At 42.9% G+C, this 27,533-nt stretch overlaps 1 long non-coding RNA gene across 2 annotated transcripts in view; it reads left to right on the top strand.

Annotated features, from left to right (window-relative positions):
- LOC139410662 (uncharacterized) overlaps window positions 1-20,901 on the top strand; it is a 69,661-nt gene extending 48,760 nt beyond the window's left edge. For both annotated transcript variants that reach the window (XR_011634525.1, XR_011634524.1), the window contains exons 3-4: window positions 10,977-11,063; window positions 20,431-20,901. This is a non-coding gene — a long non-coding RNA (uncharacterized lncRNA). The remainder of the gene's footprint in view (window positions 1-10,976; window positions 11,064-20,430) is intronic.
- The last annotated feature ends 6,632 nt before the right edge of the window (window positions 20,902-27,533 follow it).

Genomic DNA, 27,533 nt, shown 5'->3' with positions numbered 1-27,533 from the left:
ATCTCCCAATGGTTAAGGTAAGGGTTTGGGATAGGCTTAAAACAAAAATGTCAAAACACCTTTCTGTCGCTGGATTTGAACTGAATCAGGCAGATGCTTGCGCCCATCTGACATCCCCATCGATAACACCCTAGCAAAATCGAAACTTACTTGGAGTTAACAGCGCTCACTGTTTCCCCTAGGGGCCGGTTTCCACGACATCTCCCAACATCCTCAGACATGGATGGATATCTAAAACTGACTTGTATCACTGGTGACCTGGCTGGATGTGAGGTGGACTATATGGTGTGTTTGTGGAAAGATCTGGTTGATTGGTAGGAATAGGAAGGGAGACTCTCTCTTTGCCTCCTTGTAGTTTGAGGCTAATTGTTTGAGTCAGGGTGGGAGTGTGGGGACGGGGGGCATCTGTGTCCTGGCAGCCAGGCCTTCGGTAACTGAGCTGGCGAGGGGGGAGAATGGACCCACTTCAGGGCCACACAGCCGGCCCAAACAGCACCTATTTTCTTGGCCAAACTGTCAGCCAGAACAACTTCATTGTGCCCAAATTGGAGTTGAAGCGAAGGGGTAGAGAGGGTGGAGGGTTGGGGGAGGGAGTGGGGGAAGAAAGGGGTCTGTGGGAACTTGGGGGACTGAAAAAGGGGGTGTCTCGGAGAAAGCGGAGTTTCTGAGTGGGGAAGAATAGGCTGAGTAGTGTGAGCTCATTTAGGAGGAGGATTCCCATAGAGTCTACATGAGCGGCGGCTGGCCTGGAGTGAGGCAGCCGATGGGATGTAAATTTATTCTAATAGATTCTTGGGAGGGAAAAAAGGGTTGCAGTTTTTTTCTTGTTCCTGTATTGTCAGTATATTCCCCATATTGTGCCGTGTTGTAGCCAACGTTAGTAGGACTTTCAAGCGTGTTAACCCTTTCAAGGCTGCTGGCCTGGACGGCATACCAAGCCACATCCTCAGTGAGTGTTCAGACCAGCTGGCTTGAGTGTTTTACGGACATATTCAACCTCTCCCTGTATTACAGTCTGTTGTTCCCACCTGCTTCAAGATGTCCAACATTGTCCCTATATCCAAGCAAGCTAAGGTAACTGAACTAAATGACTGTTGCCCCATAGCACTTACCTCTGTCATTGTGAAGTGCTTTGAGAGGCTAGTCATGGACCATATCACCTCCACCTTGCCGATACCCTAGACCCACTAGAATTTGCATACTGCCCCAACAGATCCATGGATGACGCAATCGCCGTTGCACTGTACACCGCCCTATCCCAACTGGACAAGAGGAATGTGAGAATGCTATGAATCGACTACAGCTATGCTTTCAACACCATAGTGCCCTCGAAGCTTGTCACTAAGCTCAGGGCCCTGGGTCTGAACTTCTCCATGTGCAATCCTTGACTTCCTGACAGCCCGACTCCAGCTGGTGATTGTAGGCAACAACACCTCCGCCACGCTGATCCCGAACAGGGGCCTCCCAGAGGTGTGTGCTCAGCCCCCCCTGTACTCCGTGTTCACCCACGACTGTGTGGCTATGCATGACTGCAACTCAATCATCAAGTTAGCTGATGACACGATAGTGGTAGGCCCGATGAACAACAACAACGAGCCTACAGGGAGGAGGTTAAAGCCCTGGAGGAGTAAAGTCAAATAAAAACTAGGAGCTGATCGTGGACTACAGGAGATAGCAGAGTGAGCACTCCCCTGTCCACATCGACAGGGCCGGAATGGATGAGGTCAAAACCTTAAAGTTCCTTGGCATGCACATTACTGAGGACCTGAAATGGTCTCACCACACTGGCACGTCAGGCGGCTATAGAAATTCAGCATGGCCCCTATAAGACCCTACATATGCATCCATTGACCTTTTTCCACATTTGTTACGTTACACCCTTATTCTAAAATTGATTGAATTACATATATTTTTTAATACCTTCTTTACATAACTATTCAGACCCTTTGCTATGAGACTTGAAATTGAGCTCAGGTACATCCTGTTTCCATTGATCATCCTTGAGATGTTTCTACAACTTGATTGGAGTCTACCTGTGGTATATTCAATTAATTTGAAATTATTTGGAAAGGCATTTACCTGTCTATGAAAGGTCCCACAGTTGTCAGAGCAAAAACCAAGTCACGAAAGAATTGTCCGTAGAGAGACAGGATTATGTCCAGTCACAGACCTGGGGAAGGGTACCAAAACAATTCTACAGCATTGAAGGTCCCCAAGAACACAATGGCCGCCACCATTCTTTAATGGAAGCTCTTCCTAGAGCTGGCCATCCGGCCAAACTGTGCAACCGGGGAAGAAGGGCCTTGGTCAGGGAGGTGACCAAGAACCTGATGGTCACTCTGACAGGGGTCTAGAGTCCTCTGTGGAGATGGGAGAACCTTTCAGAAGGACAACCATCTTTGTAGCACTCCACCAATCAGGACTTCATGGTAGAGTGGCCAAATCCCTCTCCTCACTACCTCACTACCTCTCCTCACCACCTCACTACCTTTAGCCACTGTGAAGGAGGAAGTAACTTTACTCAGTCACCCGGAGTTTGGGCAGATGTAAAATGCCTGTGTGCGCATGCTAGTGTGTATGTGTGTGTGTGTGTGTGTGTGTGTGTGTGTGTGTGTGTGTGTGTGTGTGTGTGTGTGTGTGTGTGTGATCCAGAGCTAGCCCCACAGCTCTCAGGAACTCAACAAAAGGCCTTCTCTATCCATTGTATGAGCAGTGTTTTTCCCAGGAGAGCATGGGCTCAGTGTGAGAGGGCCCGGATCACTTTCTCCTGACATGGATGTTTATTCGCTCTGTGGTCCAGCAGGCTGCCTGCCCACTCAAAAGGACTCCCCTTACCGTTTTGACGTCTATGACACACATTTTGGGAAGAGAGAGAATGGGGAGAAGAAGAAAGAGAGAGAAAAAGCGTCTCTCTGTTATCGTCTGTGTTGTTGAACAACTGTTTGCGATGGGATATGAGTGGACATTTTGTTTGCCCCCTGTCATGATTTTAGACCCACCTAATAGGTCAGACCAGGTTTCTCTAACTTCCCTGACAACCTTCTCTAATACCTTGCAGTGTATAATTATTTCATTTGCCAAGTGCTTCTGAGGGTTAGGTGTTTGTTGTCTTTTGTCGGGCAGTTGTTAATCTGATGTTCTGTTGTTGACAGAGAGGCTTATAGGCCTGGTGTAGTTGGCTAACATGTTGAATGCCAGGGCACACTGAGCATGTCAATGTGAAGACAAGTATATGATCCCCAATAACAAACCAATCAGAACCCTATCAAAATTGATACCCAATATCACATACACTCTTAGAAAAAAAGGTGCTATCTAGAACCTAAATGGGTTCTTCAGCTGTCCCCATAGCGTTTCCCTTTGAAGAACCCTTTTTGGTTCCAGGTAGAACCATTTTGGTTCCAGGTAGAATCCTTTTGGGTTCCATGTAAAACCATTTCCACAGACAGTTCTACATGGAATCCAATGGTTCTATCTGGAACAAAAAATAGTTTTCCTACGGGGACAGCCAAAGAACCCTTTGGAAGCCTTCTTTATAAGAGTGCACCATAAGAGAGTTTTAGTAACCATGCAGACACTGAAAAGCACACTCATCTAAGCATACTCATCCAATTTTCACAAATTTGAGAATATTGAATACTTTGTGTAGACATTAATTAATCTGTCCCCTCTTCAAAAGTTCATCATATTGGCATCTTCAGCTATCTGAGGGCTTTAACTAAGTTTCTCTAGTGTTTTCTGAGGGTCCAGGGTGAGAGTGAGGCTCTAGCCATTTTTCACTGGCTGGAGAGGCAGACAGCTCAAAACAAACATGTCTCACTGATACCATATAATCTGTGAAACACCATTATCGTCTAAAATATCTCCCACAGGCCCCCCACCCCCACCCCACCCCACTCTCTCCACCCTTTGAGCAAATAATACAGAAAAGGAACTGGTGGAAAAAGCTGCTGTGTTGAGACAGAAGGTGAATGGAGTCCATTGTTGTCGTGTAACCAGACTCTGGAGCAGGTTGTTTGATTCGGTTTCGGGCCTGAAAAGGCTTTTTTAAAACTGTCACATCAGCTGAGAGGGTCAGGGAACAGGACTCTATCTCCACCTGTCTCACTTTCCCCTGCCGGATCTCTGTCTGTCTGTCTGTCTGTCTGTCTGTCTGTCTGTCTGTCTGTCTGTCTGTCTGTCTGTCTGTCTCCCTCTGTCTGTCTGTCTGTCTGTCTGTCTGTCTGTCTGTCCGTGTGTCTGTCTGTCTGTCTGTCTGTATGTCTGTCGGTCTCGTACAATCTCACTCTCTCTCTGTCTCTATTTGTCTCTCTCTATGTCTCTCTCTGTCCCTGTCTGTCTCTCACTATGTATCTCTATGTCTCTCTCTGTCCCTATCTGTCTCTCTCTATGTCTCTCTCTGTCCCTATCTGTCTCTCTCTATGTCTCTCTCTGTCTCTCTCTGTCCCTGTCTGTCTCTCTCTCTCTCTATGTCTCTCTCTGTCCCTATCTGTCTCTCTCTCTGTCTCTCTCTGTCCCTCTCTATGTCTCTCTCTGTCCCTATCTGTCTCTCTCTATGTGTCTCTCTGTCTCTCTCTGTCCCTATCTGTCTCTCTCTATGTCTCTCTGTCCCTATCTTTCTCTCTCTATGTCTCTCTCTGTCCCTATCTCTCTCTCTCTCTCTCTCTCTCTCTCTCTCTCTATGTCTCTTTCTGGCCCTCTCTGTCTCTCTCTATCTCTCTATATGTCTCTCTATCTCTCTATGTCCCTATCTGTCTCTCTCTATCTGTCTCTCTCTATGTCTCTCTCTGTCCCTATCTGTCTCTCTCTATGTCTCTCTCTATCTATCTCTGTCCCTATCTGTCTCTCTATGTCTCTCTCTCTATGTCTATCTCTGTCTCTCTCTGTCCCTATCTGTCTCTCTCTATGTCTCTCTATGTCTCTCTCTCTATGTCTCTCTCTGTCCCTATCTGTCTCTCTCTCTGTCGCTCTCCTCTCTGTCTCTCTCTGTCCGGATCTGTCTCTCTCTTTTTCTCTCTCTATGTCTCGCTATGTCTATTTATGTCCCTTTCTGTCTCTCTCTGTCTCTCTCTGTCCCTATCTGTCTCTCTCTATGTCTCTCTCTCTCTTTCTGTCCCGATCTGTCTCTCTCTTTTTCTCTCTCTATGTCTCTCTCTCTATGTCTCTCTCTGTCCCTATCTGTCTCTCTCTATGTCTCTCTCTGTCCCTATCTGTCTCTCTCTATGTCTCTCTCTATCTATCTCTGTCCCTATCTGTCTCTCTATGTCTCTCTCTGTCTCTCTCTCTATGTCTCTCTCTGTCTCTCTCTGTCCCTATCTGTCTCTCTCTATGTCTCTCTATGTCTCTCTCTCTCTGTCCATATCTGTCTCTCTCTATGTCTCTCTCTCTCTGTCTCTCTCTATCTGTCTCTCTCTTTTTATCTCTCTATGTCTCTCTCTCTATGTCTCTCTCTGTCTCTATCTGTCTCTCTCTATGTCTCTCTCTCTCTCTGTCTCTCTATGTCCCTATCTGTCTCTCTATGTCTCTCTCTTTTTCTCTCTCTATGTCTCTCTCTTTTTCTCTCTCGATGTCTCTCTCTCTCTGTCACTCTCTGTCTCTCTCTTTGTCTCTCTATGTCTATTTCTGTCCTTATCTGTCTCTATCTGTCTCTCTCTGTCTCTCTCTGTCCTTATCTGTCTCTCTATGTCTTTCTATGTCTCTCTCTGTCCCTATCTGTCTCTCTCTTTGTCTCTCTATGTCTCTCTCTATGTCTCTCTATATCTCTCTCTGTCCCTATCTGTCTCTCTTCATGTCTCTCTATGTCTCTCTCTATGTCTCTCTATATCGCTCTCTATCCCTATCTGTCTCTCTTCATGTCTCTCTATGTCTCTCTCTATGTCTCTCTATATCTCTCTCTGTCCCTATCTGTCTCTCTTCATGTCTCTCTATGTCTCTCTCTATGTCTCTCTATATCGCTCTCTGTCCCTATCTGTCTCTCTACATGTCTCTCTATGTCTCTCTCTGTCCCTATCTGTCTCTCTTCATGTCTCTCTATATCGCTCTCTGTCCCTATCTTTTTTTATTTATTCTTTATTTTATTTCACCTTTATTTAACCAGGTAGGCTAGTTGAGAACAAGTTCTCATTTACAACTGCGACCTGGCCAAGTAAAAAGCAAAGCAGTTCGACACATACAACAACACAGAGTTACACATGGGATAAACAAACATACAGTCAACAACACAGTTGAAGAAAATCTATATACAGTGTGTGCAAATAAGGTAAGATAAGGGAGGTAAGGCAATACATAGGCCATGGTGGCGAAGTAATTACAATATACCAATTAGACACTGGAGTTATTGATGTGCAGAAGATGTATGTGCAAGTAGAGATAATCAAATCAAATTGAAGTTTATTTGTCACGTGTGCTGAATACAGCAGGTGTAGACCTTAGAGTGAAATGCTTACTTACAGGCTGTAACCAAGAGTGCAAAAAAGGTGTTAGGTGAACAATAGGTAAGTAAACAATCCCCATATTGTTATTTTTTATTTTTTTTGCTCTTTGGCACCCCAGTACTTGCACATCATCATCTGCACATCTATCACTCCAGTGTTAATGCTAAATTGTAATTATTTCGCCACTATGGCCTATTTCCTACATGTGCACACACTGTACATATATTTTTCTACTTTGTTATTGACTGTGTGTTTGTTTATCCCATGTGTAACTCTGTGTTGTTGTTTTTGTCGCACTGCTTTGCTTTATCTTGGCCAGGTCGCAGTTGTAAATGAGAACTTGTTCTCAACTAGCCTACCTGGTTAAATAAAGGTGAAATAACAAAAAAATATGTAAAAAAAATAGTATTGCATACCCTACAATATCTTTACTGTTTTGACGTAGAATGGCCCATCGAGGCCATGCTTAGTGCTCTGGTATTGTATTGCCCATTTGCAATCTTTTTGGTGCTCAGCATGGACAATAAGCATGCAAATATCACAGCGCCATTATGCAAGCTGTCTTTGTCTGGCAGCTTTATTCTCTTGGAGCTACAGAGGGGGAGAGTTGTGTGTGCACCCATCTGTGCACCCAACCTTTTCAGACGTGAGAAACTGTACATGCATTTGCATAAGAATAATTTACACTTCAAATTAGCCTTCCAATAACAGAGGATTATTTTTCCTGAGCATACGTGCAAGAAGAGAGCGCTGCCATATTGTAAAACCTATTAAAGGGAGGGCTAAAGAGAGGAGGAGGGAATGTATCATCAAATATTAACCACTTCACTTCTTCTCTTTGCAAGTCAGGATTTTCTGCAGAATATTTTCTGTGTTGTAATACTGTATGCATCTATGATGAAGTGCATAACCAGCATCCAGGACCATGAGTGTATTTCAGCAGCTGCACTAAAGACTTGAGTGTGAACAAGAATTAACATACCTCTATTCCCCTCAATAGAAAAGTGCACAGCTCATAGGGAACAAGTGTTGTTAAGCAAAGAGGGATCAGATGGTTCAAATACATTAAAGCGTTAAAACAAGTGCACTGTTAATTGATAGTGGCTAATAAAAATGATCACTTCGGGATGAACCACAAGCTAAATCAAGGGCTTCAGCCAACTACACACACACAAATACGCACAAGCAGAGTACATTGTATTGTCTCATTCAGCTCATTCAAGGCTATAGCCCCGGAGATAAATCTGTTTAGGTTTGTTGGTGTGTTGTTGTATTGCGTTACCATGTGTCTGTGTCTCCTGTACCTCCTACTCTGCCATGAATTCATTATCACTCCTCTGAAAGGCAGACAGGACCCTGGTATGGGGTTGGGATAGCTGCTGTTTAGTCTCAGGCCGAGCCAGCCAAAAAGGGGAGAAAGAGCCGTATAGAATGGGGGGTGAGGGGGGGGGGGGGGGGGTATGTGGTAGGTGAAGGGGGAAAGGGAGAGGGTGGGTGTGTTGGCGAGGGGATGGGGGCAGGGATATGGAAGGGGGACAATGTTGGCGCCGGCCCCACTGAAGCTCTCAGCATCCCTCCGCTCATGGCGGATGTGTCTGGTGGTATCCATGACAACCCTTCAGCATGCCAGGGAGATACCACAGCGACATGGCCAAGGGCAGAGGGGGAAAGTGGAGGGAGAGGGGGGAAGCATGGAGATTCATTAAGAACCACATATCTCTGTGACATTAATATTCACTCACACAGACTGAAGCCAGTTAGCTGTAGACAGACAGATATCAAATACACTCATCTTTCATCTGCCACAATGCTCTTTGAATCATCAGCTCAACATGTTTGGTCCATTTTATTCTCAACTCACCCAGAATGTTGCTACGACACCATCTTTGTTTAGCTCCTATTTTGAGATGAATGCGTCTTATGGTGGTGTGTGTGTGTGTGTGTGTGTGTGTGTGTGTGTGTGTGTGTGTGTGTGTGTGTGTGTGTGTGTGTGTGTGTGTGTGTGTGTGTGTGTGTGTGTGTGTGTGTGTGTGTGTGTGTGTGGGTGAGTATGGGATGAGGGGTACATGAACTATAGGTGTTAATTTGTGTTTAGGGGTTTTATGGTTGCTGATAATGGCTTTCTCAGCAAAGCTTTGTGACTGCACAAACAACATAATTTACTTGGGCTCCCAAGTGGCGCAGTGGTCTAAGGCACTGCATCTCAGTGCTTGAGGCGTCACTACACACACCCTGGTTTGATTCCAGGCTGTATCACAACCGGCCGTGATTGGGAGTCCCATAGGGCAGTGCACAATTGCCCAGTATTGTCCGGATTTGGCCGGTGTAGGCCGTCATAGTAATAAGAATTTGTTCTTAACTGACTTGCCTAGTTAAATAAAGGTTCAATTAAAAAAATATATATATTCTCAGATAGACACACAAAGAGTACACTCCCATTCACTCAGAGCACATGTCAGGGGAGGTGAAGACTTATGGGTGACCAACTTACAGTGCCTTCAGAAACTATTCAGACCCCCCTCATAAGTCTACACACAATACCACATAATGACAAAGCAAAAACAGGTTTTTAGAAATGTTAGCAAAAAAAAGTATTCAGACCCTTTACTCAGTGTTGAAGCATCTTTGGCAGCTTTGAGTCTTCTTGGTTATGACACTACAAGCTTGGCACACCTGTATTTGGTGAGTTTCTCCCATTCTTCTCTGCAGATCCTCTCAAGCTCTGTCAGGTTGGATGGGGAGTGTTGCTGCACAGCTATTTTCAGGTCTCTCCAGAGATGTTCGATCGGGATCAAGTCCGGGCTCTGGCTGGGCCACACAAGGACATTCAGGAACTTGTCCCGAAGCCACTCCTGCAATGTCTTGGCTGAATGCTTAGGGTTGTTGTCCAGTTGGAAGGTGAGCCCTCACCCCAATCTGAGGTCACGAGCACTCTGAAGCAGATTTTCATCAAGGATCTCTCTGTACTTTGCTCTGTTCATATTTCCCTCGATCCTGACTAGTCTCCCAGTCCATGCCAATGAAAAACATCCCCACAGCATGATGCTGCCACCACCATGCTTCACCGTAGGGATGGTGCTAGGTTTCCTCCAGATGTGAAGCAAGGCCAAGACCTCAATCTTGGTTTCATAAGAGCACAGAATCTTGTTTCACATGGTCAGAGTCCTTTGGGTGCCTCTTGGCAAACTCCAAGCAGGCTCTCATGTGCCTTTTACTGAGGAGTGGCTTCCATCTGGCCACTCTACCATAAAGGGCTGATTGGTGGAGTGCTGCAGAAATGGTTGTCCTTCTGTAAGTTTCTCCCATATCCACAGAGGAACTCTGGAGCTATGTCAGAATGACCATCAGATTCTTGGTCACCTTCCTTCTCCCCAGATTGCTCAGTTTGGCAATGCGGCCAGCTCTAGGAAGAGTCTTGGTGGTTCCAAACGTCTTCCATTTAAGAATGATGGAGGCCACTATGTTCTAGGGGATCTTTAATGCTGCAAAACATTTTTGGTACCCTTCCCAGGACTGTGCCTCGACACAATCCTGTCTCTGAGCTCTACGGACAATTCCTTCGACATCATGGCTTGGTTTCTTCTCTGACATGCACTGTTAACTGTGGGACCTTATATAGACAGGTGTGTGCCTTTCCAAATCATGTCCAATCAATTGAATTTACCACAGTTGAACTCCAATCAAGTTATAGAACCATCCCAAGGATGATCAATGTAAACAGGATGCACCTGAGCTCAATTTCGAGTCTCATAGCAAAAGGTCTGAAACTCATGTAAATAAGGTATTTCTGTTTTTATATTTAATAAATTCGCAACAATTTCTAAAAACCTGTTTTCACTTTGTCGTCATGGGGTGTTGTGTGTAGATTGACGAGGAAAATGTTTTATTTAATCAATTTTAGAATAAGACTAAGTTTTTTTCTCTCCAACACACACACACACACACACACACACACACACACACACACACACACACACACACACACACACACACACACACACACACACACAGAATCACATCTGGGACTGCATGGCCTCTCACACAGACAGTACCCTCATAATGATGCTCTGATGAGTTCACTCATGCTAGTGAGTGTGTGTGTGCACGTGAGTGTGTTATGCCACAAATACAATCTTGCACACACACACACACACACATACACACACATTCTCAGATCCTCAGGGGGGATATTTTAAACCTTGCACCCTGTGCATTTGCTGAGGGGTTAAAGGGGTGAACAGAAAACCAAGTAAATAATTCAGACTTTCTGAAACTCTTTAGATGTACCCCCGACTGGTGGGGAAGAGGGGGAGGGGAGGTACAGTTATGTCGTGATGCCACAATAGTCAGATTTAAGTCATGACTCTACTGTCAAATGCTTCTACAAGAGGCACAAACAATACCAGAAAAATAGGTCAAAAATCCCAAAGTCACATCAAGGGAAGTCAAGTCTGTGTCACTTCGGTGTGCTCATGAAACATACATCCTCTGTATCCTCAGTGAGAAACACTTCTAACATCCCATTGTGTTATTCTGTTTCAGGTGAGAGAGGAGTCATCAGGAGCCAGACAGAGAGTACCAGGATAACGGCTGTGTCCATGTGTTAAGGATGACCCACAGATCACAGAGGTGAACAAGAGATCTGTCATTTCCCATTGGGGTGTTTTCGTGTTCTCGTTAGCTGGGCAATATCTCAAGAACCTCTCATCGTGGATCAAAGAATCGTTACCTCAACCAATTCATAGTCTGAAAAAAATGTTGGCCCCAGATGTCCCTAAGTCATTATGAGTGACATTGCATCTGTCAAACATTGATTGAATGAGACAAAGAGAAACGCTGTGCAAATGAAATGGTCTGACCCACATTCTGTGGTGCTATTCATTCATCTGAAGACACTGAAAGGCCATTTATACAGGTAAACCTAGGATGGTCCCTGAGGTAAAATACTTTTTCACAGTGAAGGAGGCTATACATTATTTACTGCTCTGACTCGTAGACATTGAAGGAGATAATGCACATGCACGCAATGCAATGTTTCAAGCATAAAAAACATAGAGCCTCCTCTGGTGGAAAACCTTTCGTTGTGCATTTTCATAATGTCTTTTTCCATCCAACCTGACAGGTGCAGAAGTATATGTCTCCTTAAGGTTTTCATAGCCCTCGGTGGTGTGTCTCCCTAGGTGGTGTGTGTGTGTGTACGAGTGTCCGTGTGGTGCATATGGCTCATGTTCCTGACTGTGTATGTCCTCTGTCTGTCATTATCGGTATGGCTTCATACAGTTCCCTGCTCTGTGGCTCAACATCAGTCTCTGCTCTAGCAGTGGTTGATACCACATAGAGGACAGTGCTGTCCTGTGGGAGTAGGTGGTGGTGAGGACTCATCTACACCAGAGTCTGACTTGGGGCAACTGGAGACCCACTTTCTGCCAGTGTCAGTCTCCAGAGTGTATCCAAGCTTTACATAGAATCTTATTTTGTTTTGTTTTTTTTGGAGCAGGGGAAACATCCAAGATGTTGAGATTTTCCAATTTCTTCCCATAAATGCCATTGTTCTGGAAAGCACTGTAGTCATCTATTTCTGTCGGGCATGGTATTGAAATTCTGTTACTGTAGAATTGAGTGGTTTGAGTAAAGGAAAGCCGCTTGACCAACAGCTATTAATTTCTTACTAAATTATTGTATCATGTTCTACTGACATTCTGTACAGGTTTACACTGCAAAATCTGGCCAAAATATTGTGTAATCTACTGGACCTTGCTTTTAAATCCTTCTGGAGGGCAAAGGTTCTGCTTAAACGGATACATTCCAGGAAAATGAACAAAGCTGTGTGTGTGTGTTTGTTTGTGTCTGCGTCTGTGTGTGTGTGTGTGTGTGTGTGTGTGTGTGTGTGTGTGTGTGTGTGTGTGTGTGTGTGTGTAGTCTAGCATTAGCTCCCTCCATCTGGCTGTGCCACTGAGTTCACCTGTACCACCATAGAAAGCCACAGCGCTCATCCAAGTTAACTGAGAACTCTGAGATAGATAACAACAACGCCCAGTCACTCAGTGGGGGATAGAGATGAGGAGGGATATAGACACAGACACACACACGCACACGCACACGCACACGCACACACACACACACACACACACACACACACACACACACACACACACACACACACACACACACACACACACACTATCATGAGGAGTCCTTTCTATTGTTGAAGCACCTTTGGAATAATGATAGAGGAGGAGGATGTAGGGAGGCAACTCAGATCAGCTGCCACAAACAGCCAGGCAGGGGGGGATGGAGGGAGGGAGATAAGGAGGGAGAGAGGCAGGGAAGTAGGCAGGGAGGGAGACAAGGAGGGAAACAAGGAGGGAGGGAGGGAGGGAGGGAGGGAGGGAGGGAGGGAGGGAGGGAGGGAGGGAGGGAGGGAGGGAGGGTTTTTAGTTTTTGTGTAGTTCCAGTAGTTAGCTATGCCCTACCTCACCATATATATTTGAGTTTTTGTGTAGTTCCAGTAGTTAGCTATGCCCTACCTCACCATATATATTTGAGTTTTTGTGTAGTTCCAGTAGTTAGCTATGCCCTACCTCACCATATATATTGTAGTTTTTGTGTAGTTCCAGTAGTTAGCTATGCCCTACCTCACCATATATATTTGAGTTTTTGTGTAGTTCCAGTAGTTAGCTATGCCCTACCTCACCATATATATTTTAGTTTTTGTGTAGTTCCAGTAGTTAGCTATGCCCTACCTCACCATATATATTTTAGTTTTTGTGTAGTTCCAGTAGTTAGCTATGCCCTACCTCACCATATATATTTTAGTTTTTGTGTAGTTCCAGTAGTTAGCAATGCCCTACCTCACCATATATATTGTAGTTTTTGTGTAGTTCCAGTAGTTAGCTATGCCCTACCTCACCATATATATTTGAGTTTTTGTGTAGTTCCAGTAGTTAGCTATGCCCTACCTCACCATATATATTTTAGTTTTTGTGTAGTTCCAGCAGTTGCATAGACTCTGTGTGCAATAATAGTGTTTAACATGATTGTTGAATGACTACCTCAGCTCTGTATCCCACACATACAATTATCTGTAAGGTGCCTCAGTTGAGCAGTGAATTATCAAACACATATTCAACCACAAAGACTAGGGATGTTTTCCAAAGCATCGCAAAGAAGGGGACCTATTGGTAGATGAGTAAAAACACATATACAGTGGGGAGAACAAGTATTTGATACACTGCCGATTTTGCAGGTTTTCCTACTCACAAACCATGTAGAGGTCTGTAATTTTTATCATAGGTACACTTCAACTGTGAGAGACGGAATCTAAAACAAAAATCCAGAAAATCACATTGTATGATTTTTAAGTAATTAATTTGCATTTTATTGCATGACATAAGTATTTGATACATCAGAAAAGCAGAACGTAATATTTGGTACAGAAACCTTTGTTTGCAATTACAGAGATCATACGTTTCCTGTAGTTCTTGATCAGGTTTGCACACACTGCAGCAGGGATTTTGGCCCACTCCTCCATACAGACCTTCTCCAGATCCTTCAGGTTTTTGGGCTACCGTTGGGCAATACGGACGTTCAGCTCCCTCCAAAGATTTTCTATTGGGTTCAGGTCTGGAGACTGGCTAGGCCACTCCAGGACCTTGAGATGCTTCTTACAGAGCCACTCCTTAGTTGCCCTGGCTGTGTGTTTTGGGTCGTTGTCATGCTGGAAGACCCAGCCACGACCCATCTTCAATGCTCTTACTGAGGGACGGCGGTTGTTGGCCAAGATCTCGTGATTTGTGCCCCCATCCATCCTCCCCTCAATACGGTGCAGTCGTCCTGTCCCCTTTGCAGAAAAGCATCCCCAAAGAATGATGTTTCCACCTCCATGCTTCATGGTTGGGATGGTGTTCTTGTGGTTGTACTCATCATTCTCCTTCCTCCAAACACGGCGAGTGGAGTTTAGACCAAAAAGCTCTATTTTTGTCTCATCAGACCACATGACCTTCTCCCATTCCTCCTCTGGATCATCCAGATCGTCATTGGCAAACTTCAGACGGGCCTGGACATGCGCTGGCTTGAGCAGGGGGACCTTGCGTGCGCTGCAGGATTTTAATCCATGACGGCGTAGTGTGTTACTAATGGTTTTCTTTGAGACTGTGGTCCCAGCTCTCTTCAGATCATTGACCAGGTCCTGCCGTGTAGTTCTGGGCTGATCCCTCACCTTCCTCATGATTATTGAAGCCCCACGAGGTGAGATCTTGCATGGAGCCCCAGGCCGAGGGTGATTGACCGTCATCTTGAACTTCTTCCATTTTCTCATAATTGCGCCAACCGTTGTTGTTGCCTTCTCACCAAGCTGCTTGCCTATTGTCCTGTGGCCCATCCCAGCCTTGTGCAGGTCTACAATATTATCCCTGATGTCCTTACGCAGCTCTCTGGTCTTGGCCATAGTGGAGAGGTTGGAGTCTGTTTGATTGAGTGTGTGGACAGGTGTCTTTTATACAGGTAACGAGTTCAAACAGGTTCAGTTAATACAGGTAATGAGTGGAGAACAGGAGGGATTCTTAAAGAAAAACTAACAGGTCTGTGAGAGCAGGAATTCTTACTGGTTGGTAGGTGATCAAATACTTATGTCATGCAATAAAATGCAAATTAATTACTTTAAAATCGTACAATGGGATTTTCTGGATTTTTGTTTTAGATTCCGTCTCTCACAGTTGAAGTATACATATGATAAAAATTACAGACCTCTACATGCTTTGTAAGCAGGAAAACCTGAAAAATCTGCAGTGTATCAAATACAAATCAATGTCTGTATTTTTATACAGACATTGATAGCTTTGAGCATGGTGAAGTTATTAATTACACTTTGGATACACCCACTACAAAGATACAGGCATCCTGCATCTTGTATATTATTGTGACCCTGGTGGCACAAAATCAAAAGCCTGATTGCATGGAGATGCTTGGGAATATGGTCAATACGTGTGACCGTATTGTGGGTGTTTCAGGGAAAAGGTGTACATTTTACCTCCACCATCTAGGATGTGACAATGGTTAATAAAATCTCTCAATTTCTCAATTTTTTTGAGCGGTCTTACAGGCCTTCTCATGCAGCTGCAACAGTAAGTGCATTTGTAAATCAGGACCTTTCTTGAGTTGGGCTCTGGGATGGTGCAACTGTTGAGAATGTGAGTTTATGGTTGCGTGATGGGAAAGGGTTGAGTGTGTGTGGGTGTATGTGTGTATGCCACAACTGTTGCGAAGTAGTAAAAGATGTTAGGGACAATAGAGGATGATCCACAGCTATATATAATACAAATCGAGATGAGGGCAATGGAAATGCATTTGGCAGTTGATCTACTTCAATTCAGTAAATGGCACTGTGTGCTCTTTTCGAAGGATGGATCCCAGTCTGTTCAGGGCTATGGGATGCGAGGGGTCAGAGGTGGTCTGCCGGGCATTGGGATGACAACCCAACTCGGGATGAGGAGGGCTTTTAGCGGGTGGAATGGTGGGGACCAATTGGAGGTTTACTTAGTAGCAATGCAAATATCATGTTACAGTTATATAGACACTCAATCATCATGTTACTTTTTAATGGTACGTTTACAAACATATATTTTGATAAATAGAATTGAAAGTTGTGTCTCATTATGGTAAGTGGTGAAATAAGTATAGCCAGTTACAATTGTAATGGCCTAGCAGATAATAAGAAAAGACGATCAGTATTTACCTGGCTAAAAGAGAATGAATATAATATCTATTGTTTATAGGGAACCCATTCAACAGTTTTAGATGTTATGTGGAAAAAGAACTGGGGGAGGTGCAAATATATTTCTCCCATGGGCAAAGAAATTCAAAATGGGGTGATGGTTTTAATTAACAGTAATTTTAATCCAAATGTGCAAATTGTCCAAACAGATCCTCAAGGTAGGTGGATTATTTTAAATATGTTATTGGACAATAAACAGATATGGCTTATTAACCTATATGGTCCGAATTATGATGATCCAAGCTTCTTTGAAAATATTTATAATAATTTATCAACTTTACAAGCAACCCTGACTCTATTATTATGGTGGGAGATTTTAATACGGTCTTAAATACCTCTATGACCGGAAAGGAAATCGCAATACAAACTATCACCCTCAGGCACTTAAGGAAATCATGAATGTCATGGATATATTGGAATTAGTGGATATATGGAGACTTAAATACCCTGACCTAGTGAGATATACTTGGCGGAGGCTTAATCAAGCTAGTCGTCTTGACTACTTTCTTATGCCATTCTCTCTGGCACCAAAAGTTGAAAAAGTGTTATCCTCGCCCACAGAATTTCCACGTGGGCGAGGATATTGGAAATTTAATCAAAGCCTACTAGATGATAAATTGTTTAGATCTAGGTCCTATCTCGCCGGCTGGCCGACTACTCCTGTCTGGACAGCCAACTATCTGGCCATCCGGCCAACTGGTACTATCTCGCCAGCTGTCTGACTGGTCCAATCTGTCCGGTCAACTATCTGGAGAGAGAGAGATTGGATAATTAGGATAAGACAGGAGAAATGCAGCCCTAGCCCCCGGTACATATATAGCATAGACACTGGGGACTGCGACGGGGGGGTTGGGGGACGATACGCCTGGACAGGGCCAACCAGGCCCCACCCACTTTGTCAAAGCACAGCCCCCACACCACCAGAGGGATATCAACAAACACCAACTCACTACCCTGAGACAACGAAGATCTTCCCCACCACACAATCCTGAGGGGACGCAAGACCGGACAGGAAGATAACGTGTCAACCCACTCAAGTCAAGTATAGCAAAAAAAGGCAATACATGATGCGGGGGCAAGCCATTGACACATATGGGGGGGAAACAAGAACCTCTCCCTCAACTCAGCCCCGGTAATAGGGTCAGAGGCAGAGAATACCAGTGGAGAGAGGGGAGCTGGCTAGGCAGAGACACCTTCACACCCATGGGCCAGACTACTGAAGAGAAGAGTCTTCAGTAAAGACTTAACTACTGAAAACACTCCCAAGATTTGAATGTACTTCAACTACCACCAAGCTACTGCAAAATGTTGTTAACTGACTTGCCTAGTTAAATAAAGGTTCAATTAAAAAAAAATATATATATAAAAAAACACTATATTCAGTTGTATCTCTGTTGAACCTCCAGTAGCCTCAGCTGCTATAGCAACGTGGTACATACTTTCATCTATGGCCCCACAAAGCTAACAGAGTTTCCGATGCTTGTCAGCAGCCTCTATAGTTTCAGGAAACGTGATAGCATAATACCTTGTGGGAGAAAGGGATTGTTGGGTAAGAGGGTGGTGATGTTGGGGGGTTGTACGAGCGATCTGAACCCAGGTTGGGCTGGTTGTAAGGGGGATCAAATAAGGCGTTACCCAGCTCCATCACCTCATCATCACCCTATGAGAGAATAATAAGTCGCTGTAACACATAGACTCTCCCAGGCCTAGTGTCCAGAGCACAAAACCTGGCTGTCTTATAGGCTTCTAAGGATAAAATGTAAGACAATACATGTGAGAAGGTGAGGGGAACAATGCGTAGAAAGCTCAGTGTGATATGACGGGGACTCATGTCAGGGGGCATTGTTGTGGCCCTTTGTTGCTGTCGAGTACATTGGGAACTTAGAACTCAGAGACCTCTTTTGATCTGCAAGCCTGGAGTTTGTATGTAGTGAAATGTATGCATAATATATAGAAAAGTACCATGTTTTTGACAGTAGTTTTATGTGTTTGTTGTGCTGTTCTTGAAAATTATATTTGGTTGAACAGTCGGTTTGAAACACAATGTAAACTGTATTGTTACAGTCGGATGAAACACAATATAAACTGTATTGTAACAGTCAGATGAAACACAATATAAACTGTATTGTAACAGTCAGATGAAACACAATATAAACTGTATTGTAACAGTCGGTTTGAAACACAATATAAACTGTATTGTAACAGTCAGATGAAACACAATATAAACTGTATTGTAACAGTCAGATGAAACACAATATAAACTGTATTGTAACAGTCAGATGAAACACAATATAAACTGTATTGTAACAGTCAGATGAAACACAATATAAACTGTACTGTAACAGTCGGTGTGAAACACAATATAAACTGTATTGTAACAGTCGGATGAAACACAATATAAACTGTATTGTAACAGTCAGATGAAACACAATATAAACTGTATTGTAACAGTCGGTTTGAAACACAATATAAACTGTATTGTAACAGTCGGATGAAACACAATATAAACTGTATTGTAACAGTCGGTGTGAAACACAATATAAACTGTATTGTAACAGTCAGATGAAACACAATATAAACTGTATTGTAACAGTCGGATGAAACACAATATAAACTGTATTGTAACAGTCGGTGTGAAACACAATATAAACTGTATTGTAACAGTCGGTTTGAAACACAATATAAACTGTATTGTAACAATCAGATGAAACACAATATAAACTGTATTGTAACAGTCGGATGAAACACAATATAAACTGTATTGTAACAGTCAGATGAAACACAATATAAACTGTATTGTAACAGTCGGTTTGAAACACAATATAAACTGTATTGTAACAGTCGGATGAAACACAATATAAACTGTATTGTTACAGTCGGTTTGAAACACAATATAAACTGTATTGTAACAGTCGGTTTGAAACACAATATAAACTGTATTGTAACAGTCGGATGAAACACAATATAAACTGTATTGTTACAGTCGGTTTGAAACACAATATAAACTGTATTCTAACAGTCGGATGAAACACAATATAAACTGTATTGTAACAGTCGGATGAAACACAATATAAACTGTATTGTTACAGTCGGTTTGAAACACAATATAAACTGTATTGTAACTGTCAGATGAAACACAATATAAACTGTATTGTTACAGTCGGATGAAACACAATATAAACTGTATTGTAACAGTCAGATGAAACACAATATAAACTGTATTGTAACAGTCGGTGTGAAACACAATATAAACTGTATTGTAACAGTCGGATGAAACACAATGTAAACTGTATTGTAACAGTCGGATGAAACACAATATAAACTGTATTGTAACAGTCAGATGAAACACAATATAAACTGTATTGTAACAGTCGGATGAAACACAATATAAACTGTATTGTTACAGTCGGATGAAACACAATATAAACTGTATTGTTACAGTCGGATGAAACACAATATAAACTGTATTGTAACAGTCAGATGAAACACAATATAAACTGTATTGTAACAGTCAGATGAAACACAATATAAACTGTATTGTAACAGTCGGTTTGAAACACAATATAAACTGTATTGTAACAGTCGGATGAAACACAATATAAACTGTATTGTAATAGTCAGATGAAACACAATATAAACTGTATTGTAACAGTCGGATGAAACACAATATAAACTGTATTGTAACAGTCGGATGAAACACAATGTAAACTGTATTGTAACAGTCGGATGAAACACAATATAAACTGTATTGTAACAGTCGGTGTGAAACACAATATAAACTGTATTGTAACAGTCGGATGAAACACAATATAAACTGTATTGTAACAGTCGGATGAAACACAATATAAACTGTATTGAAACAGTCGGTTTGAAACACAATATAAACTGTATTGTAACAGTCGGATGAAACACAATATAAACTGTATTGTAACAGTCGGATGAAACACAATATAAACTGTATTGTTACAGTCGGTTTGAAACACAATATAAACTGTATTGTAACAGTCGGTTTGAAACACAATATAAACTGTATTGTATAATACACACAAGCTGACTGCTAAAGAACAAAAGGAAAGGAAATTCATAGCCTTGGGTGTGACAACAATGCCCCTCCAAGTTCAAAGTTCCAAGTTCACCCAAGACACAATAGTTGAACATGTACAGCATCATCATTTGGACAGAGATGATATTGTTTAACTAATATTCTCTGCTTGTCTCTTCCAGATGGAGCATCTATCTGCGTGACCCTTTACTGTTGTCTCTAGTGGGGCTCGAGACATGGGCTTCGTTCACCACCTGAACATCAACATGCACAACCATCAAGATACAGTACGCTGAGAAGACAGATACAGAACTCTACTATTTATAATCAGCATGCATACATACATCTGTTCTAGATACACAGAAACCACCAAATACACACTAACATTCTTTGATTCAAGTCAGTTTTTTGTCTCATTGTGATTTACATCTGTAAGTTGTAAAACTGTTTACCATATGTCTACTCACTGGGATGTAGAAGTACAACATAATTTATTCTGAATTGTAAAAGTCTGTATTGGTATATTGGATTTTGAATGAACCTGTCCTTACAATACAGCATAACATCTGAAGGGAACCCGCAGGACACATTGTCTTTATCTGGCATTGACTGAATTTATAGAAAAAGTAAACATCAAAGGGAATATTTTTGTACTTTCTCAAATCACTGTATTTTCTCAGTGAACAGAATAAAATATATTCAAGAATATCTTGTTTCTGAGTTTTTTACAGTATGTCTACAGTAGGCCTACTGTATATACCTTTGACATGACTAGATCCTCTGTGGGATCAATGTGGAATGGGTGCTGATCAAAATAAAACAACATGGCTGACATGACTGTAGCAGTTCCTGATTGACCCTGACATTGTTGAGAATGAAACATACAGTTTGCATACAGTACAAATAAACTACATGCATGTTACATTTACCTTGTAAATGTGTTACCATATTATGTCAAATTAGATACAACTGTAAAATCTAAAATGGAAAAGATACTAGCTATGCTCACTACCTGAAGCACCTTGACAACCATGGCAAGCTTTGTAGCCTTCTACACATTTTGCGTTTGTGTTTGCTAGCAGAATGCATCTTCTACTTTTTTCCTTCTCTGTCACAATGTTTGCCTTAATTTTGTTGTTTTGTTCTACGTGAAGAAGGTTCAAAGTTTTCATTCCCACTTCCTCTGTTACCTGCCTGTCTCTTTCCTTCTCCTGACAAATAATATCTCTCCTCACCTGTCTCCCAACCCCCACTTCCTCTGTTACTGGCCTGTCTCACTTCTTCTCCTGACAAATAATATCTCTCCTCACCTGTCTCCCAACCCCCACTTCCTCTGTTACTGGCCTGTCTCACTTCTTCTCCTGACAAATAATATCTCTCCTCACCTGTCTCCCAACCCCCACTTCCTCTGTTACTGGCCTGTCTCACTTCTTCTCCTGACAAATAATATCTCTCCTCACCTGTCTCCCAACCCCCACTTCCTCTGTTACTGGCCTGTCTCACTTCTTCTCCTGACAAATAATATCTCTCCTCACCTGTCTCCCAACCCCCACTTCCTCTGTTACTGGCCTGTCTCACTTCTTCTCCTGACAAATAATATCTCTCCTCACCTGTCTCCCAACCCCCACTTCCTCTGTTACTGGCCTGTCTCACTTCTTCTCCTGACAAAATGTTTCTCTCCTCACTTTTCTCCCTTCCCTCTGTCTCACTCATCATATATCCTTCTCCTCCACTCTCTCTACTTTTTCTCTCTCCTTCTCAATCCCATTAAACCCTCCCTCCCTCCCTCCCTCCCTCCCTCCCTCCCTCCCTCCCTCCCTCCCTCCCTCCCTCCCTCCCTCCCTCTTTCTCCTCTGTCACCCTCTCCCCCATGTTCATTTCCCTTACCAACCCTTCCTCTCTTTCTCTTTCTTTCTCTCTCTCTCCCTCCTTCCCCTCTTTTCACTCTTTCTCAGATGTCAGATCAGAGTCTAGTCTTCCATTCACCCTGTCATCACATTTTTCACACAGCACTATCCCTTAATTGGGCCTGTATCATCATATCGTGTAGAGTACCTGGACGCTGTAGAAGATGAAAGATGGCCTCGATCTTTTCCTTACACACACACACACACATTTATGCACACACAATCGTGTGCACTAACCACGCTAACCCCGCTAAAGGGGACCTGGCAAAAGCTATCGTCACACACATACACACATGCACGCACACACACAGAAATACGCATACACACCTGGAGTGGTCAGATGCACTTAATAGGGGAGACATGGGATCTTTGTGTTATACCCTGAACACTGTAACACCTTCAGTATTGACATAAAGTGCAGTTGGTGTGATTGTAAGAGCATGACAGGTGAGTGAGGAATCTGAGTTTTTCCAATATCATTTGTTTCATCTTTCACTGGTTCTGTGAAGAGACATAGGATGCCCTGCAAGCTAGTGTCATACTCTGTTTTTAAACACTCTTCTCAGCTCAGGATCTTAAAGATTGTGGGGGTTATGTTTGTTCAGATGCTTATTCTATATAGTCTGTTTCATTGTGTGTGTACAGATATGACACATTCACAGTCTAAGATGCACTCTCTACCGAGTTCCAAACTGCCTCTGGAAGCAACGTCAGCACAAGAACTGTTAGTCGGGAGCTTCATGAAATGGGTTTCCATGGCCGAGCAGCCGCACACAAGCCTACGATCACCATGCACAATGCCAAGCGTCGACTGGAGTGGTGTAAAGCTTGTCGCCATTGGACTCAGTGGTTACGGGTTCTCTGGAGTGATGAATCATGTTTCACCATCTGGCAGTCTGACGGACAAATATGAGTTTGGTGGATGCCAGGAGAACGCTACCTGCCCCGAATGCATAGTGCCAACTGTAAAGTTTGATGGGGGAGGAATAATGGTCTGGGGCTGTTTTTCATGGTTGGGGCTAGGAACCTTAGTTCCAGGGAAGGGAAATCTTAATGCTGCAGCATACAATGACATTCTAGACACTTCTGTGCTTCCGACTTTGTGGAAACAGTTTGGTGAAGGCCCTTTCCTGTTTCAGCATAACAATGCCCCCGTGCACAAAACGAGGACCATAGAGAAATGGTTTGTTGAGATCAGTGTGGAAGAACATGATTGGCCTGCACAGAGCCCTAACCTCAACCCCATCGAACACCTTTGGAATGAATTGGAACGCTGACTGCGAGCCAAGCCTAATCGCCCAACATCAGTGCCCAACCTCACTAAAGCTCTAAAGATTAGAGGCTGTTATAGCAGCCAAATGGGGGATCAACTCCATATTAATGGCAATGATTTTGGAATGAGATGTTCAACGAGCAGGTGTCCACATAATTTTGGTCATTTAGTGTATATATACAGTACCAGTCAAAGGTTTTGACACACCTACTCATTCAAGGGGTTTTCTTTATTTGGACAAGTTTCTACATTGTAGAATAATTGTGAAGACATCAAAACTATAAAATAGCACTTATGGAATCATGTAGTAACCAAACGAGTGTTAAACAAATAAAAATATGTTTTATATTTGAAATTCTTCAAAGTAGCCACCCTTTGCCTTGATGACAGGTTAGCACACACTTGGCATTCTGTAGAACGGTAAAGAAGTAAGAAAACAGCATGGCGCATAGGGGAGAGTGGGGTAAGTTGAGCCATTTTTTACATTCAGCATTACTCCGTCAAGGGAAGTATAGTATTCTTTCTGGCGAAGATATCATCTACATATAGTTCAGGATGTTATGTATCCCTGGAAATAATCAGAATGAATGTAAACATTACAGTTTTGAAAACATAACTTGTCCAAAAAAAGTGGTCTCTTGGCTTACACAGGGAATGGGATAAGCTGAGCAGCAGGCCAAGGTTAATAAGCCGCCTACACATTTCTGTAATGAATGAAATATTACCACTACCTTTTAAAAACAGGTCTATCTTTATTTCCCAAACACATTTCAACACAATCACAATCACTTTTTGATCTTTTAATCCTTTTAAGCATCTTTTAACACGTTTAAAGGGGTTTTTCAGGCTTTTGGTAATGAAGCCCTTTGTGAACCTTCCCAGAGTCAGATTAACTCATGGATACCATTTTTAGGTCTCTGCAAACAGTATGAAGGAACTTAGAGGTAGTTTTGCGAGCCAATGCTAACTAGCATCACACACTGACACCACATAGAACCACAATGGAACTGGTTATTGTAATTGTGCAATGAGGGGAAAGTACAGTCACAATACTAGTCAATTCTTTGTGATGTAACAATAGAATTAGACCCATCTTCTTGAGCCAATCATGGATTCCCTTTTCTCCCTTTATCACCAGGAGAAAAACACCTGAGTCAATCAGGAGAGACCCAGAACATATTCAGTAACATATCATCACAGACATTCTGTGAAATCCAGCTAAATCCAGTATGAATCGTCACCATGTGTATTCGGGGCAATTCAGGTTATTTTAATTTAGTGATACCAGTTTGTGCCTAAATCGCATGCTGCCTCTTTATCGTGTGGATATATTATTAAATAGATTTTTTCCAACATTTCTTGATGATCTTTTTTTATTATATATTTTTTTCATTATAATTTATTTGTGTACCTGTTTGACATTTTATTGCATTGATAGGAGCTAGTAACATAAGGATTTCACTGCACTCTCTGTACCAACTGCTGTATGCAACCAATCAACTTGGGCTGCAGGTAGCCTAGTGGTTAAGAGCATTGGGCCAATACCTGAAAGATTGCTGGTTTGAATCCCAGAGACGACTAGGTGAAACCCTAATTGCTTATGTAAGTCACTCTGGATAAGAGTGTCTGCTAAATGACTCAAATGTATTAAAAAAAAGATTTGAAGTGAAGCATATTTATCCTGATGGTCTACTGATGGTCTACTGATGGTCTACTTTGAGCAAATAAACCAAGACTGAGACCATGCCAGCTAAATAGCTGAATGTTGTGCTGTTGGTCGCTCTGACCTGATAGTTGTCGCTAGGATGATGGTAACAAAACAGAGGCTATGTTTTTTGCTGCTTGGTGTCACGTCACCAGCCCCTGGGGCCCGCTTTGTTTTCCCATCATGCCCCTGTGGCCTGCTGGTTGGTTTAAACAAGAACTGTTCTTTTCTGCCTTTCAATTAAACTGCACCCCGCGGCACCCACCGACACTGTCTCGCTGCATAGAGCAAGAAAGAGGGAGAGAGAGAGAAAGATATCCGTTTGTTGGTGGTGTGCTTTGCTCTCTTGGGGTTTCAGGTCCTTGTAAGCAAACATGATCTCACTGAGTTGTTCACTGACCAATGACATCAGCAGTGGGTTGCTTGTACCTGTGAGGTTACAGTTATCCAGATGGTCAGTTTTCAACTGTGGAAGAATGTTATTGTTGGAAGTAAAAGGTCAAATAACAGTATGACATACTTTGTAAAATTAGCTTTTTGAAATCTTTGAAGCCTCTTATCATAATACACATTAAACACTAAAATTAATGAGGCCAATATCAACTTAGCAGATAGTAAAATGGAAAACATGTTCATCGTAACTGTATCATTGTCCAGCGGTTTATCTGTTGACCATTCAAATTGAGAGAGAAATAAAAACATGCACTACCTCCTGTGTATTTACTATACTCTCTCTGCTTCTCTGTCTGCTCTCTCTTTGCCACTCTCTGTCTTTCTCTCTCGGCTTCTCTCTCTCTCTCTCTCTCTCTCTCTCTCTGTTTCTCTCTCTCTGCCTCTCTCTATCTGCCCCTCTCTCTCTGCCTCTTTCTCTCTCTCTGCCTCTTCCTCTCTCTCTGCCTCTCTCTCCACCTTTCTCTCTGCCCCTCTCTCTCTTTTCTTCTCTCACTCTCTCTGCCTCTCGCTCTCTCGCTCTGCCTCTCTCCTACCCCAGTATCCCATGGTGACTAGGCACAGGTCAGGCTCTTCCTTTCAGAGAGGAGGACATGGGGGTTGAGACCAGGCACAAAGGCAAAGCGTCTAGACGTCGTCCCACGATCCTGACCCCAGATTTAGACCCCGGGCCCCAAGGGCCCAAAAGACTATTGTCCTCTTATTTACAGATACTATTTCCTGCCTGACTGACACCATGACAAACACAGTTACTTCCTAACTTCAGGATTCTTTTAAACTTGGACTCCGGGCATGTGTCATAGGAGAAATGAGAATTATTACAAAGGACCTAGAATATTGGCAAATATATGAATTTTCAACATGATATTACTGTCATGCCAATTGCATTCAGTTATTTCCAAATTCACTAGAACAGTTAAAATTGTAGATTTAAACTGAAAAGCATTTGGTTGGTGTTCAAAAAGTTTAGAATTCTAATTGCGATATGAATTTTAAGATTTTGTTGGTGACTGTTGTTAAGGTTTGCTGTGGTAGGGTAGGGTGCCTGCCTGGTGTGTCTAGATGTGGGGGTGGGGATGTGTCTGGGATCGGAGTATGGTAGGGGTATTATAAGAGTATGTATACGTTGACAATGGATTGGTATTGGGTGCTAGCTTGTATGTGTGTCTGGCGTTAAGGTTAGGGGTGCAATGATTTAGGGACAGGAAGTCATCTGCAGCATAATAGATTAGCATACAGCCTCAGACAGGCTTGGGACAGAGGCGTTGGACAGGCATTAATAGATGAGACAAGAGCAGGCCACTTCTTTTCAATGTCCCACATGGGAACGTGGAGCCAATGCACCTCCTTCTAGTGTCTGTGCTATCCTACAGGCCCCTCTGCATGGCTGACTAGTATGAAAATCCCATCACTGTCTGGATGTTTTGCACAGGAGGAAATAGCATGTGCAGAGGCCTTAATCATTTCAAAATATTAAAACTAGACTTTTTCCACATTTTGTTACGTTACAGCCTTATTCTAAAGTTGATTACATTTAATCTACTCTAAACTTGGTTTAAATTGCTGGATGGGGAGCGTTGCTGCACAGCTATTTTCAGGTCTCTCCAGAGATGTTTGATCGGGTAGTCAGGGCTCTGGATGGGCCACTCAAGGACATTCAGAGACTCCTGCGTTGTCTTGGCTGTGTGCTTAGGGTCGTTGTTCTGTTGGGAGATGAACCTTTGCCCCAGTCTGAGGTCCTGAGAGCTATAGAACAGGTTTTCATCAAGTGTCTCTATGAAGTTTAATCCATTCATCTATTGCCTCGATCCTGACTAGTCTCCCTGCCAATGAAAAACATCCCCACAGCATAATGCTGCCACCACCATGCTTCACCGTAGGGATGGTGCTAGGTTTCCTCCAGACGTGACGCTTGGCATTCAGGCCAAAGAGTTCAATCTTGGTTTCATC

This window comes from Oncorhynchus clarkii, chromosome 6 (genome assembly GCF_045791955.1).
Source record: "Oncorhynchus clarkii lewisi isolate Uvic-CL-2024 chromosome 6, UVic_Ocla_1.0, whole genome shotgun sequence".
In the NCBI taxonomy this organism is placed as follows: domain Eukaryota; kingdom Metazoa; phylum Chordata; class Actinopteri; order Salmoniformes; family Salmonidae; genus Oncorhynchus; species Oncorhynchus clarkii.
Note: the sequence above shows the minus strand (reverse complement) of the source record. Positions and strands in the feature narration are given on the sequence as shown.